The sequence below is a fragment of the Mastomys coucha genome, unplaced genomic scaffold (assembly GCF_008632895.1).
Source record: "Mastomys coucha isolate ucsf_1 unplaced genomic scaffold, UCSF_Mcou_1 pScaffold16, whole genome shotgun sequence".
NCBI classification, from domain to species: Eukaryota; Metazoa; Chordata; class Mammalia; order Rodentia; family Muridae; genus Mastomys; species Mastomys coucha.
The window spans coordinates 81,525,775-81,538,504 of NW_022196898.1; positions in this window are offsets into that span (position 1 = coordinate 81,525,775).

Here is a 12,730-nt window from a genome sequence, read left to right on the forward strand (position 1 = left end):
CTACAGCAGTGAACAAAGCAGGCTAACCTACTGTCACTGTGCACTATGGAGCCAGATGAACCATTCTTACCTGTTATTTATATAGTGAACTCTGCCTTTAGATGGAGATTGCTGTTCAAACAGCAGAAGTATTTTCATATGAGAGTAGTTAAAAAAAAAAGCAGAGCTCATTAGAGGGCCAAAGTCCAAGATGCTTGGCCTGTCAACAGTGGTGAAGGGAGACCAGGTGTTTAAAGGGATTCCCACCCCCACCATGGTGTTGCAGTTCCTTCAAACAACCCTGCTCTTATTCCTCTGCATCCAGACTTCCCTGGCTACTTCTGGCTGGCAATCGTCTGTTAAAAGCTCCCTCCATCCACTTTTTCTCTCTGTTAAATCTATGCCTTGTTTTTTGAGCTCTCTATTTTATGAGTTTTGTTCCAAAGTATTATTCCCTGTTTACCCAAAGAAAGAACTAAGACCCACAGTGATCAGAGAAGGGCAAGTGACAAAAGGGAGGGCTTGCTTAGCCACACTGGGGCCTGGTAAAGGGAAGCTTCAGTAAATGAATGGAAGAGGGATGCTGAGAAATCAAGTGTGAGTAAAAATTCTGAGAGAGATGGAGAAAGGAGGCAGGCAGAAGAGAGAAGAAAGAAGAAACTGTTCTTGGCTTTGTTATATACACATGAGCTAGAATAACAAAAATACGAATTGACTTCTGTGGCTTTTTTTTTTTCATTTTAAAGTTACATTTACGTATTTGTTTAGGTATCAACCACTTGGATGTAAATGTAACTTTTATTTATCAGGTATAATTGTCATCCTGGAGGCTTACTGCTTAGTAAACTCATCCTTTATAGTTTTTTTGTTTTGTTTTGTTGTTTCTAAAATCTGGCTGGCTGGTTCAGCTCAGCTGTTCTGGCTCAAAGTCCTTTCTAAGCTGACCGATTCAAATTGGCTTCTTTCACCTTTGTACTGAATTGCTCTGCTTGGCAAAACTGCTTCCAAACTCCACAAACAGAACTGCACTGACTATGGGTAACTGAAGTGAACTCTACTCAACTGGACTGTTTTGCAGTCAACTTAACTCAATGGAACTGACTAATCTCACTCCCTAGAAGATATTTGGATATGATCCCTTGTCAGAGCAATCAAGTTGCTGAATTAAAATTCCTCTACATTTGGATTTTCCAATGTGCTGAATTTTAAAATACTACAAACATTGTCAACTTGGAAAGAATCTGAGGGAAACCATGTTTTAAAAGCTGCCAATAGGTGTTTCATTCAGAGAACTTTCTTAAAGTCCATCATTTCCTGAGGATTTTGATTTTTTTCTTACTTCATATTCAGATTAATTTTGGCAAACTAATTTAATTGTATTGGACTCATGAAGTTATTCATGTTGATCTGCAGTTGAATAACCATACTTATGTGTAACTGAAGACTAATAAGACAAGAGAATCTGAGAGATTAAAAGAGAAGGGCTGAGTCGGAAGTCAGGTGGTCCCAGTGCCTCATGGGTAAGCCAGAGATGCAAGGCTCTGAGCAGAGGAGCAAGGCGATACCCAACTCACTCCAAAACATGTTTTATAAAAATGAGCCAATGTCATACGATGGCCACAGTGATAAAAGATCTGTTCTAGCACTGAGAGACTGCATTCAGCACCACACTGAGGCCCTCCAGAGTGCTGGGCGCAGATCACGCTGAGTCCCTGGGAACATCTCTGCAAACAAGCTTTCTTCACAGATATGCAGAGTTCAGTGCAAAATTCTTGCGATAAAAAAAAAAAAATATTGCTCCACTAGAGAGCACTAATAGCCAAACTCTGATTGCTGAGATTTTAGTAGATAATGTTACTGTTCATAAATCTCTTTAGTGCTACATCCTAACCATCTCAAAAGGCTATGTCTGAAGAGGCAAAAGTCCTTCTGAGACACCCGATGACGAGTATAGCATCTATAATTGAGAAGGGCTTCTAAGCTTTACCCATAATGCTATCTGAACAACAATAGCAAACAGAAGTAAATGGTCACATCTTTATCAGGACTTCCTTTTATTTTAAATTTCAGCATAGCTCCAAAGGGTTTGGGGTGAGGAGAACTGGTAAGTATGATAGATCTAGGGAGGGGCATAGTTCCGCTACTCTCGTGTGGCTCAGTGTCAGTCAGAACTGTGCTTTGCTTTCTCATTAAGCAAATAGCAATCAGGTGTTCCCCAAGGCTCACAATCAACCCAAAATACTCAACTAGATGTTAGGTGCTAACAAAATCCAGAGAGTGATACTGGATTAGGACATCATTATGATTATGGAACCATGAACCTGCTGGGTGAGAACCATCCTGGTGAGCACTGAACACATAACACTTCTACAACAAACAAAAACAGATCAGCAACCGAAAAATTTGTCCAACTAAAATGAAAGAATTGCAAGGACTTTGTCTTGCCATGGGAGGCCTAGGCTTCTGAGAAGTGTATATATGTTTATTTGACTGCCAGCTCCATCTGAGTCAAAACCAACAAACAGTAAGGAACTAAAACTTCCTGTGGATCAAATGTGTTGGATGTCATGTTTGGGATTCGGTTGTACCATATACTGACTCACCATCTCCTTGGCTGCATCTTCTCCCTCCTCCACAGCTCACACATACATAGTAGTTGGCTCTACACTTCCTCCTCAAATCTGTTCTGTCTCCCATGTTTTCATTGAGATACATCAATCCATTGAACACACTGAGTACATTCAGTTAGAAAACTATGCATATCATTTTTTCTCTCAACCAATCATGTGAGTCTAGTGAATATGTTTTGTACCTTTCAGTCCTTCCCTTTGAGTTCTAGGCTGTCAATGAAATTTCATTTCAGCCCTTATTTCTTTCATTTGGACAGGAAGTTATAAAGTATTTCTATTTCCAATCTCTCCTATTAAACACAGGTATTTTTTTCTCTTAAATGTCTAAGCACCGTGCCATTCTCTGCTTAAACATATAAATTGTTTTTTGTTGTCCATAAACATACTTAATATTTTTTAATATAGAGGCTTTTAATAAGTGTTAACACAGACATTGCAACACATGGCTGCTTTGCAAAGGTAGATGTGGTCAAATCTAATCTGCTATGCTGCAAAAGTACTTCTGTCTGCCTTGCTGATTATAGGAAAGGTAGCACTCCAAGGGCAAGGCAATTTATACAAAAGAGTAGATGAATAAATGTTTAATTAACTGAGACTGGAACACAGGCTTGGGAAACAAAAAGGCATGACTGCAAATTTCTGCTCCACCATGAACAAGATACAAGTGTCCAGCTAAGTAGCTATGCCTTTTAAAGGCCAAGTTTTACCTATAAAATGGAGAGGTGACAGTTTCTGTGCTGTTAAGAAAATTGACCTTATGCTCCTAATACACAGGACTCCCTGTAAAGACGGTGTCATAGATGTTAATAGTTGTCATTGAAACTTAGCTATACAAAGAATAACTTCCTGTCAGAACCTATTTCAAGCAGGCCAAAGCACCACCTCTCTAGAGATAGGAAGAAAGTAGTGACCTGCCAATTGAAGGTCCTATGTATCCTTTATCTGATGCTCTCTGCACATCTCTTTAAGCCAGTGGAACTCAATGTACATTTAGAGGGTTGCTGAATGTGGTTGTGTGACTTGCTTGGTTAAAGGCAATATGAGCTGTATGCCAGCTCTAGACTTTGTCATAGCATGATGATTCTTCCACCTTCCACACTGGAAGCTTCATCAGAAGTTCTCACTGGGAAACTCATACTCTTCAAACTCGAAGCCAGAACAATAGAATAGATCACAGAAACCTGTTGTTGGGCAGAAGAATAAAGCAGATGAGCCCAGCCACCCTGCCATCGTGTGAGATAATAACTATGTTTTGAGCAGTTGTTGTCAGAACTATTTGTTATGTAGTATCTTTGTAGCCATAGCCAACTGGAATGACACCAAAATAAGTTCATTTAGATTTTTCATGTTTGATTTTCCATGAAATAGAAAATTGATACTGATTGACATGTAGATACATGAATTCAAAGATCTGGAATTTTGATGAAATTTAAAGCCATGAAAGTTTAAGAGGTCAGTTAGACAAGAACTGCTCTGTACCCTACCTAAATGCAAAAGGTCTAGAGCTAAACTTTGGACTGATGAAGAGGAGGCAACATAGGAAACCAGCCTGGATACTAGTGACTAGGGTGCCTCTGAGCCAACAGATGCAAGTTTCAGAAGTCTACAGTGACTGGACAGAAAATGAGTCTTAGAAAAGTAGACTCCAGATAGCCTATAGAATTGGCAGTGGCATGTTCTATGGGCTGTGGCTTAACAACAGGATTGCAGCCAAGATAAAAAAATAACCAAGTGGAGAAAAATGACCAATGAAACAGCCAGGTCATTCTTGCAAGATATTTGGGGCAATCAAAGGTAATATGATCCATTTTTATCTGCTTATAATGTCTGTGAATCTACAGATGAACCTGTTTTAAGGACATGAGAATAATGCTGGAAAGATTTGAGTAAACAAAGATGAAGAGAGTAGTATACAGGATCACGTGCATCAAATAAGGCACGTGTGATTCAGAGAATCTGGTGCAGTGTTTGTCAGGGTTTGGAAGTAGTTGCATTGGATCTTTGTAATTAGCAAGACAGAATATAGGAACAATAGCAGATAGATTCATAAGTTTGATGTAGTGATGTTGGAAAGAGATTTCGACTACTTTTATTTCTTCATTGGAAAGTAGGGGAGTATAACTAATCAATCAGAAGTTGAGTGTAGATGAAAGGATGGCTGACAAAGGAGGAAAAATGAAGTCAAGTAAAAGTACTTCAACATATGAAATTGGAGTAAGAAAAGAAAACAGTGAGCCTCCCAGTAGTATTAGTGTGGCTCTTCATACATTGACTAGATATTTGAGATATGAACCTTGGCTTTGGTAAATCACATGGTTATCTAGTTGTTTTTTAAATGGCAGTCATGATTTTCTTCCGAAGTTTGTGAGTTTTTAATATATCTGCATATTAGGTTACCTTATTTCTAGAAATATTTTTCCATAATGCAGACCATCTTGTACTTTTGTTCCTACGTTCTGACATAGAGAATATTTCTCTCTCTTTTTTTTAAGGTCATGAAATCGACCTTTCTCTTCCTTTATTTTATATTTCTATGCTTCCATTGTATTTCTAAAAATATGTCTAGGAAAATACAGGGCTTGGATTCTAAAGCTCATTTTTATCTAACAAATTTCACTGAGACCTTGAGAGGTTAGGAGACCCAGTAAGCCAGAGGTATAGCTACACTGGAAGAAGATCCGGCAACTTCCAGGAAACTTGTGACATCAACAATTCCAGTCCTTTCATTTTTGACAATATGTAATATTCCAAAGTTATGAAATCATGAACTTATTATATGCATTAACTTTTTCATTGATGAGAAGCAAACACGGACTCCTTTTCGATATACATTATCTAGAGGATCAGAACATTTGAAACAATTCCTGATGCTACCAGACAACAAATTTGAGGCCAGCATGGACTATGGACTAAGTAATTAATTCATGGCCAGCATGAGCAGTGGCAATATTCTGCTCTGAAATTAGAAGAAAGAAAGAGAGAAAGAAAGAAAAGAATGATAAAGGGGGCTGCATTAAATAGCTACAGAAGCCAAAAAAGACACTTTCTACAGCTATGAATTTCAAAATAAAATGAGTAATAAACAGATATTAAGAACATATTCTAATTAATTAATTACTTGGAAACAAAATATTTAGATGACCATAAAATATGATACATCAAACAAGAATCACATTTGGTCAAAGATGGATGTCACAAAAGGACGAACTTTTGATTCCTTGTCCCAGAAGTCTGTGAAATACTACTCATCAGAGATCCATTGCTGCCAACTACCTACCCCATCAGCATCATTCTTCAGGTCATGAGGAGTCGAAATCTCTGCAACACTCACCAAAGAAGAAGAATATTTTTTCCAAACACCTGAAAACATTTTCAGATGGAAAAAGAAGTTTCTGCCAGGGTAGTTAACATTTGCTGTTTCTGGATGTCACCTGCATTGATGATCATCCACCTCTTAGACATCTATGTCTAAATCTGATGACACCCCATGCTATTGCAATAAATTATCATTTACTTATTTGTTAAAATTCTCTGCAAAGAATTTTTCTTTTGATAAACATAGTCTGTTTGGGTGTTTGGCAATTTGCACAACAACTTGTGTATGAACATATGCTTATGTTTATAAGCAGAGATATATCTCTGTCTTCTTAGAAACCTCCTGTCTCAGAGACTGTGTCTCTGAATTGGGGAGGTTTATTTTGAGTGTGTGTTCATGTGCATGTGTGTGCATGTGTGTGCGTGTGTGTGTGTGTGTGTTTATGAAACCAAGACCCTTTAGCTGATGAGGAAATGGAAAGTAGCCGACTCAGCTGGGCATTATTTGCTTTATGACTTTGTATAATAAAGAGCTATTTTGACCTTTCTCCTTGACACTGAATAGACAGCTTTGAAACATACAGAATTTATTTTCACAGCCAAAGGTGGAGGAGGTAGTGAGTGCTGCAGTAACTGCTGTGCTTGCTAAAGGTTGCTCATTATCAGTAATATGTAAAATAGGGGGTCATCACAGGCTGACAGTCTGTCTCTATCCACTCTGCTGTATTGCTCAGAGTCTTAGTAGTAATCTGTATAAACTGGTTCTACATTGGGCAGAATTTCCAGGAATATTCAAAGTTTACATCTTTGGTCACTGCCATCATTATACAAGGGACATCTGTTAATCATTTTAATGATAAAAATATCCCTAAGTATTTTAAATGCCCCATTGTAGAATAATACTATCCTAGGTTATGATCCACCAAATGAAAGGATATTTTTGAATGATATGTTTAATATAAAATTGCTAAGCGAATATCCATTCCTACTAGATCTTCTAACAGCCCGTCCCCAAATATTACTTGTTAGACAGCCTAATTGTGTTATGTCCTCTGCTCTGGACTGTTCTACAAAGCACTAAATCGATAAACCAAGCTGGCTTCCTCCTGGATTCATCTTCTGCTGCCTGGAAGATAGGGAGAAGACTTGGAGCAACTTCTAAGAATTCTTTACCTCCTTCCTGTTTTCCCTTGGAGGCTTTCTGTTACTTCAACCCATTCATTGTTCTCCAACTTACAGTTAGTCTCCCAGGCGTAAGAGATTCTACTTTACCTTGTATCTACTTTTATTTGAAGAGGAGATGAAGCATGATGGAAGGCAGATTTCCATAATCTGGGTCAGCAGGCTTGCTAGGCAGGGTAGAAGAAGTAATCCAAGGAGAAGGCTTCAAAATCAAGGTGATAAAACCCAAGGTCAAGGCTGTCAAATAGTGTACATGTAAAATAAAGGAGAAAACAAAAAACGAAGTATTGAAATTATATAACAGATCTGAGAGTCACTTATAAGGCAAGCCAGGATCACCTGAAAACAACCAGCAACAAAAGAAAGCAAAAACCTTATGTGTGTTTCTGCTACAGTGTTAATGAAGGCTCATGGGCTCCAACAGCTGAGAAGCTTGATTTCAGGGCAAAGGAAAGACGAGGAAAAGTAGTGCCAATTAACTCCACAACAAGAAAAGTGCCCTCATTTAGATATGAACCCATTCTTGGAAACAGTATAGCTATTTTGTGTGAATATTTGCTTCTGTTTTATTTTTCTACAGCTTCAAGTTTAAGTCAGTAGTTTTAGCCCTGTCTCCTTCTTCAGTTTTGGTGTAGAGCTATGTTCTGGTGATCAATGTAATAGGAAAGTGTAAGAAGGTAAATACCCTTAGTAGGTATCATAAAGCCTACATATGGCACAGCTTGTTACTTGCACAAAGAATGGTCAAGGTGAATTTCTCTCAAAATTAACAACTTTGGGAGGGAAAAACTCTCTCTCTTTCCTCTCTCTCTCTCTCTCTCTCTCTCTCTCACACACACACACACACACACACACACACACACAAACACCATCTCAAGGAAAATCCAAGCATATAAAAAAATAGTAATAGTGATTTATGGACCATCTTCTCTGTGTAAAATCCTATGCCAAAACAGTGCACTTACAAAATCTTTTTATTTTTCAGTTAATCCAAAGGCATAATTATTTTACACACTAAGAAACTCAAATTACATTGAGTTTCTTGTATATTAGCTATATGATCTTTTTTATATTCTGGATTCTAATCATTCTTTATTATTTCAGATTTTATAACTTAAAATGCTTTCCAGTGCCTGTGGACTAAACTTATAGAAGAGTATATTGACCTTATGTTTTATCCCAGATAAAGAATAATATTGATAGCATACTTTTTAAAATTTCTCAAAATCAGAGAAAGAAATGACAGAAAAAAAATATAGAAATTTAATTCTGTATGGACCAGTCACAAATTTTTCGAGTTATTGACCTGTGTTGGTAGTAGTGGAAAAGAAAGTATAAGAGGAAATAAATTAACTTGTGGGGATTTCAACAAAAAAGTAAAGAACTCACTAATGTAAAGTGTAGTGGGATCTTTGGAAGTATTTTGTGTTTAAATTGGTCTGTGATGGGAATGTTTGTTTCACAACCTATGCTCTAAAAATTTGGAAGCTCTTAGAAGAAAGCTGTTGGAAAACTTTGTCACTTGAACATAAGGACCTGAGTTCGAGTCAGAATTCTCATGTAGAGATGTCTGTAAGATGTAGAGATGAAAATGTAATATGAACTCATATACAGTGTGGAGTCTTATACAGTGTGAAGCAGAATATGAGATGGAGTATAGTCTTTGTCTACTTCTTGGAATATAGCTTGGAAAATAAGACTGGGAAGAATTCCGTGATAAAACAGGACAGATAAGAATCTTAACTGAAATGATAATCATAGTGTTCTTACATTGGGCAAAAAAATAGAAAGTCACTTTATGTCCATGGGTGTCAGGTAATCAGTGGGGAAATAGCTCCTGGCAAAGAACAGAATTTGTCATAGGACCCAGACTCTATGTCAACTGCACTCCCAGCTTCTGACTTGGGAAGACATCTGTGTGGTGTGCCTACCTATCACAATAACTAAAACAAGTTATGTCCAAAGCCAAAAGGGGTAAACATGTGTATAAATAATTAAAGATATATAAAGAAAACCGCAGAATCTCTAGGTCATGAAGTAACTGGTTTGTGTAGAAGTAGTAAAGTAATATAGGGTAATCAATAGAAACACAAGTTTAAAACTAGCAAACATACAATATGAACTAACTAGTTCATATTGAACTAACTAGTTCATAACCCTCAGAGCTCCCAGGGACTCAACCACCAACCTAGGACTATACATGGTAGAACTGATTGTTCTGGCAGCATGTGTATAGTAGAGGATTGCAAAGTTGATCATCAATGGGAGGAGAGGCCCTTGGCCCTGTGAAGGTTCTGTGCCCCAGTGTAAGGGAATGCCAGGGCCAATAAGTGGGAGAGGGTAGGGTGGCAAACATGGGGAGGGGGAGGCAACAGGGGTTTGTTCTTGTTGTTTTTGTTTATTTGTTTGGTTTTTGGAGGGGAAACTGGAAAAGGAGAAATCATATGACATGTAAATAAAGGAAATATCTAATAAAAAATAAAATAAAATAAAAATAGAACTGTAAAAAAAAAACCAAAAAACAAAACAACAACAAAAAAACACAAAAAACAAAAAACTAGCAAACACGAGAAGAATGCCCGTCTTGTTGAGGTGAACTTTAAAATGTACTGATGCAATGCTAAGGATCATTTAAAACTGATCATGGATAGTATTCATCTCAGTTGTGACATCACCTTCCCACTATTCTTCCCTTTTGAAGTAGAAGAGTTGGATGTATATGGCATATAATTTAAGAAATTACAAAACTTTAAAAAAGAACAGCAATTCTTGAGATGATGACGGGATATATTTTGAATAAGACCTATAGTTTTCAAGGGTAGACTTAATGACTTTTAACTCACATGGAGGATGGTATGGAAGGAAGGTAGTTTTAGATGCACCGTAGTGTTAGGATATCTGGTGTAATTTCCAAAGTATAAAGTCTTGTCATGCAGCATGAACTTATTTAAATATTTATTTAGTGTTTTTAATAAATTGGGGTCTGCCCTGGGATTTGGGGGTGGGGTACATTGAGACAGGAAAAAAACAAAATTTCCACTCTCAAGATTCTTCTGTTATACAAGTAAGAATGAACAATAAAGCATAAGAATCAGAAGTGAGTTACTACTGTGTTAAGGTAAACATTGCTGAAGGCTTGTTCCCAGGAAGCAAGGTTTCAGACTGTAATTTCTTTCCTTCCTTCCTTCCTTCCTTCCTTCCTTCCTTCCTTCCTTCCTTCCTTCCTTCCTTCCTTTCTTCCTTCCTTCTTTTCTCCTTTCCTTCTTTTTTCCTTCCTTACTTTCTTTCTAAATTTTTACTTATTTTTATTTTATGTGCATTGGTGTTTTGCCCACATGCATGTCTGGGTGAGAGTATTAGATCCTCTGGAACTGAAGTTATGGATGGTTGTGAGCTGCCATATGGGTGTGGGGAATTAAACCCAGGTCCTCGGGAAGAGCAGCCAGTGCTCTTTACCCCTGGGCCATCTCAGACTGAGCAGTAGAACTTTCATTTAGGATTATTTTGAAGGATTCTTCTGGGAAGAACAACAAAGGAAGAGCATATTAGCCCAGGCATGAACTCCTGACACCTGGTTTAAATACTAAGAGATTCCCACTGAACCCTAAAGAAGTATTCTCCCTCATTGGAGACAAAACCCACTTGACTGCAGAACTTATACCTTAAATTCCTTCAACCCCAATTCACTGCAGAACAGTTTCATATTAATCCAAGACTGCCATAATATACTTTGACAGTTCTTTAATTATCATTTAAAGGGAATATAAAAGATTTTTTGCAGTAATATTTGAAGAAGTATAAAATAACATCTAGCCAAATAAGTTACAACATCTGTTTGACATGAACTATTGCTAAATGACCCTAGCAAAACACCTAGCAAAAATATGGTGAGTTTTGTTCCTTTATTGAGTTTTCTGTAAATTGTAAGCCTAGGATCCTTCTGGACTTTTTAAGATGCTGACTAAAGAATTAAGTGAAAATACAATGTGGGTAAATGATCTTGAATCTACTATGTTTTTCAGGGTGGCAATAACCTTTGCCTATTCGGCCTTGGTTTCAATGTCAGCACTTGTAATGTCTATCACCACAGTAAGTGGCCAGGGTAGAAACTTTGCTTTTGCCTTTGTCAGGATGAGGCAGGGATGGGGGCTGGGACTTTTAGCCTAGAGCCCAGAGATCTACGACAGGACATTTCACAAGATAGATTGCATTTTTTTTTCAGTTGTGCACTCTTTTATCAAACAAGCCCATAAACTCATTGGTCTTTGTAAATCCACTGTGAGCCACTGCTGGAATTTGATTACCAAGCATAATCTACTCAAAAGAGGATGGCAATAATGATTTTTAGCACTTTAAGTTATATGAACTTGGACTCTGCACATAACAAATTTTTTGAAACTTTTTTCTTTTCACTCTTATATGTAACTACACTAGCCAATATCAAAGTCTGGTTGGAAGAGACTATGGAAATCATGGCTTTGTCTTTGAGGTTTGCTTTCATTCTTCTTGGGGAAAGTTCTTTCTTCAGTCAGCTATCCCCAGGTGTAAAAACATGGGATGTGAATGAGGGATGGGAACTTCTTTATCTGAGTAACTTCTCTCAGCTTCCATCTTCCTTCCTTTTTGCTTCATTCACTGTAACTTGTTCATAGGCACACACATCTCGCTCTCACATATGTTCAGTTCTGTTCTCTCCCTCAACAGCTTCCTAGGCTTCTGCCTGCCTGCCATTTTGATGCTGCTACTTATTATAATAATTGTACCAACTGGAGTTTGACAGTTCAGCATTGCCATCTTGTCTCCATTAATTAGGGCCCCTATGAGTCCCACTGCTATCAACGAGGCTGGTTATTATCAGGGCTGCTAAAGCATTCATTTTCCCTTTTGGTACATAGAATTTTCCCTCAGAGATCATAGTGGTCTTTTGGGTTCTCTGACTCAGCCAAGGCCCACTTATGTGAGACTTTGATGTCTTACAACTGTAGCTTGAAACATTTCTAACACTTCCTCCTCACAGAAAAGAGCCCCTCCTTTTTCCCAGGCATCTAGCAGATCCTTACTCTAGCCCCTTACTTACCAGCCAGACACTTTGCACCAACTTCAAATCTTATAATCAGGGTGGGAGCACAATCCTATGGATAAACAATTAATCAGCATTCTCACATTTGAATACCATGTTAACGGTCCTGCTTCCTTGTGACATAAATGAACTAGTTTTTCTTCAGTTTACAACTCCTTTCCTACTTTAGTAAATTATTACATGGAGTAAGTGGTGATTTAATCCTAGTTACTGGCTGAGTGTCAGGCAGAATCAGAAGACAAGACTGGGGATGGGAATGACTGCCTATCCTACAGAAAGCACATTTAATTTCATAAAGAAAAGACCACAAGGAAGTGTACACTAGTCTTCAAGTTAAGAAGGCGAGTCTTGCTGGGTGGTGGTGGCACATGCCTTTAATCCCAGTACTTGGGAGGCAGAAGCAGGCAGATTTCTGAGTTCAAGGCCAGCCTGGTCTACAGAGTGAGTTCCAGGAAGCCAGGGCTATACAGAGAAATCCTGTCTTGAAAAAAGGAGAAGGAGGAGAAGGAGAAGGAGAAGGAGAAGAAGGAGGAGGAGGAGGAGG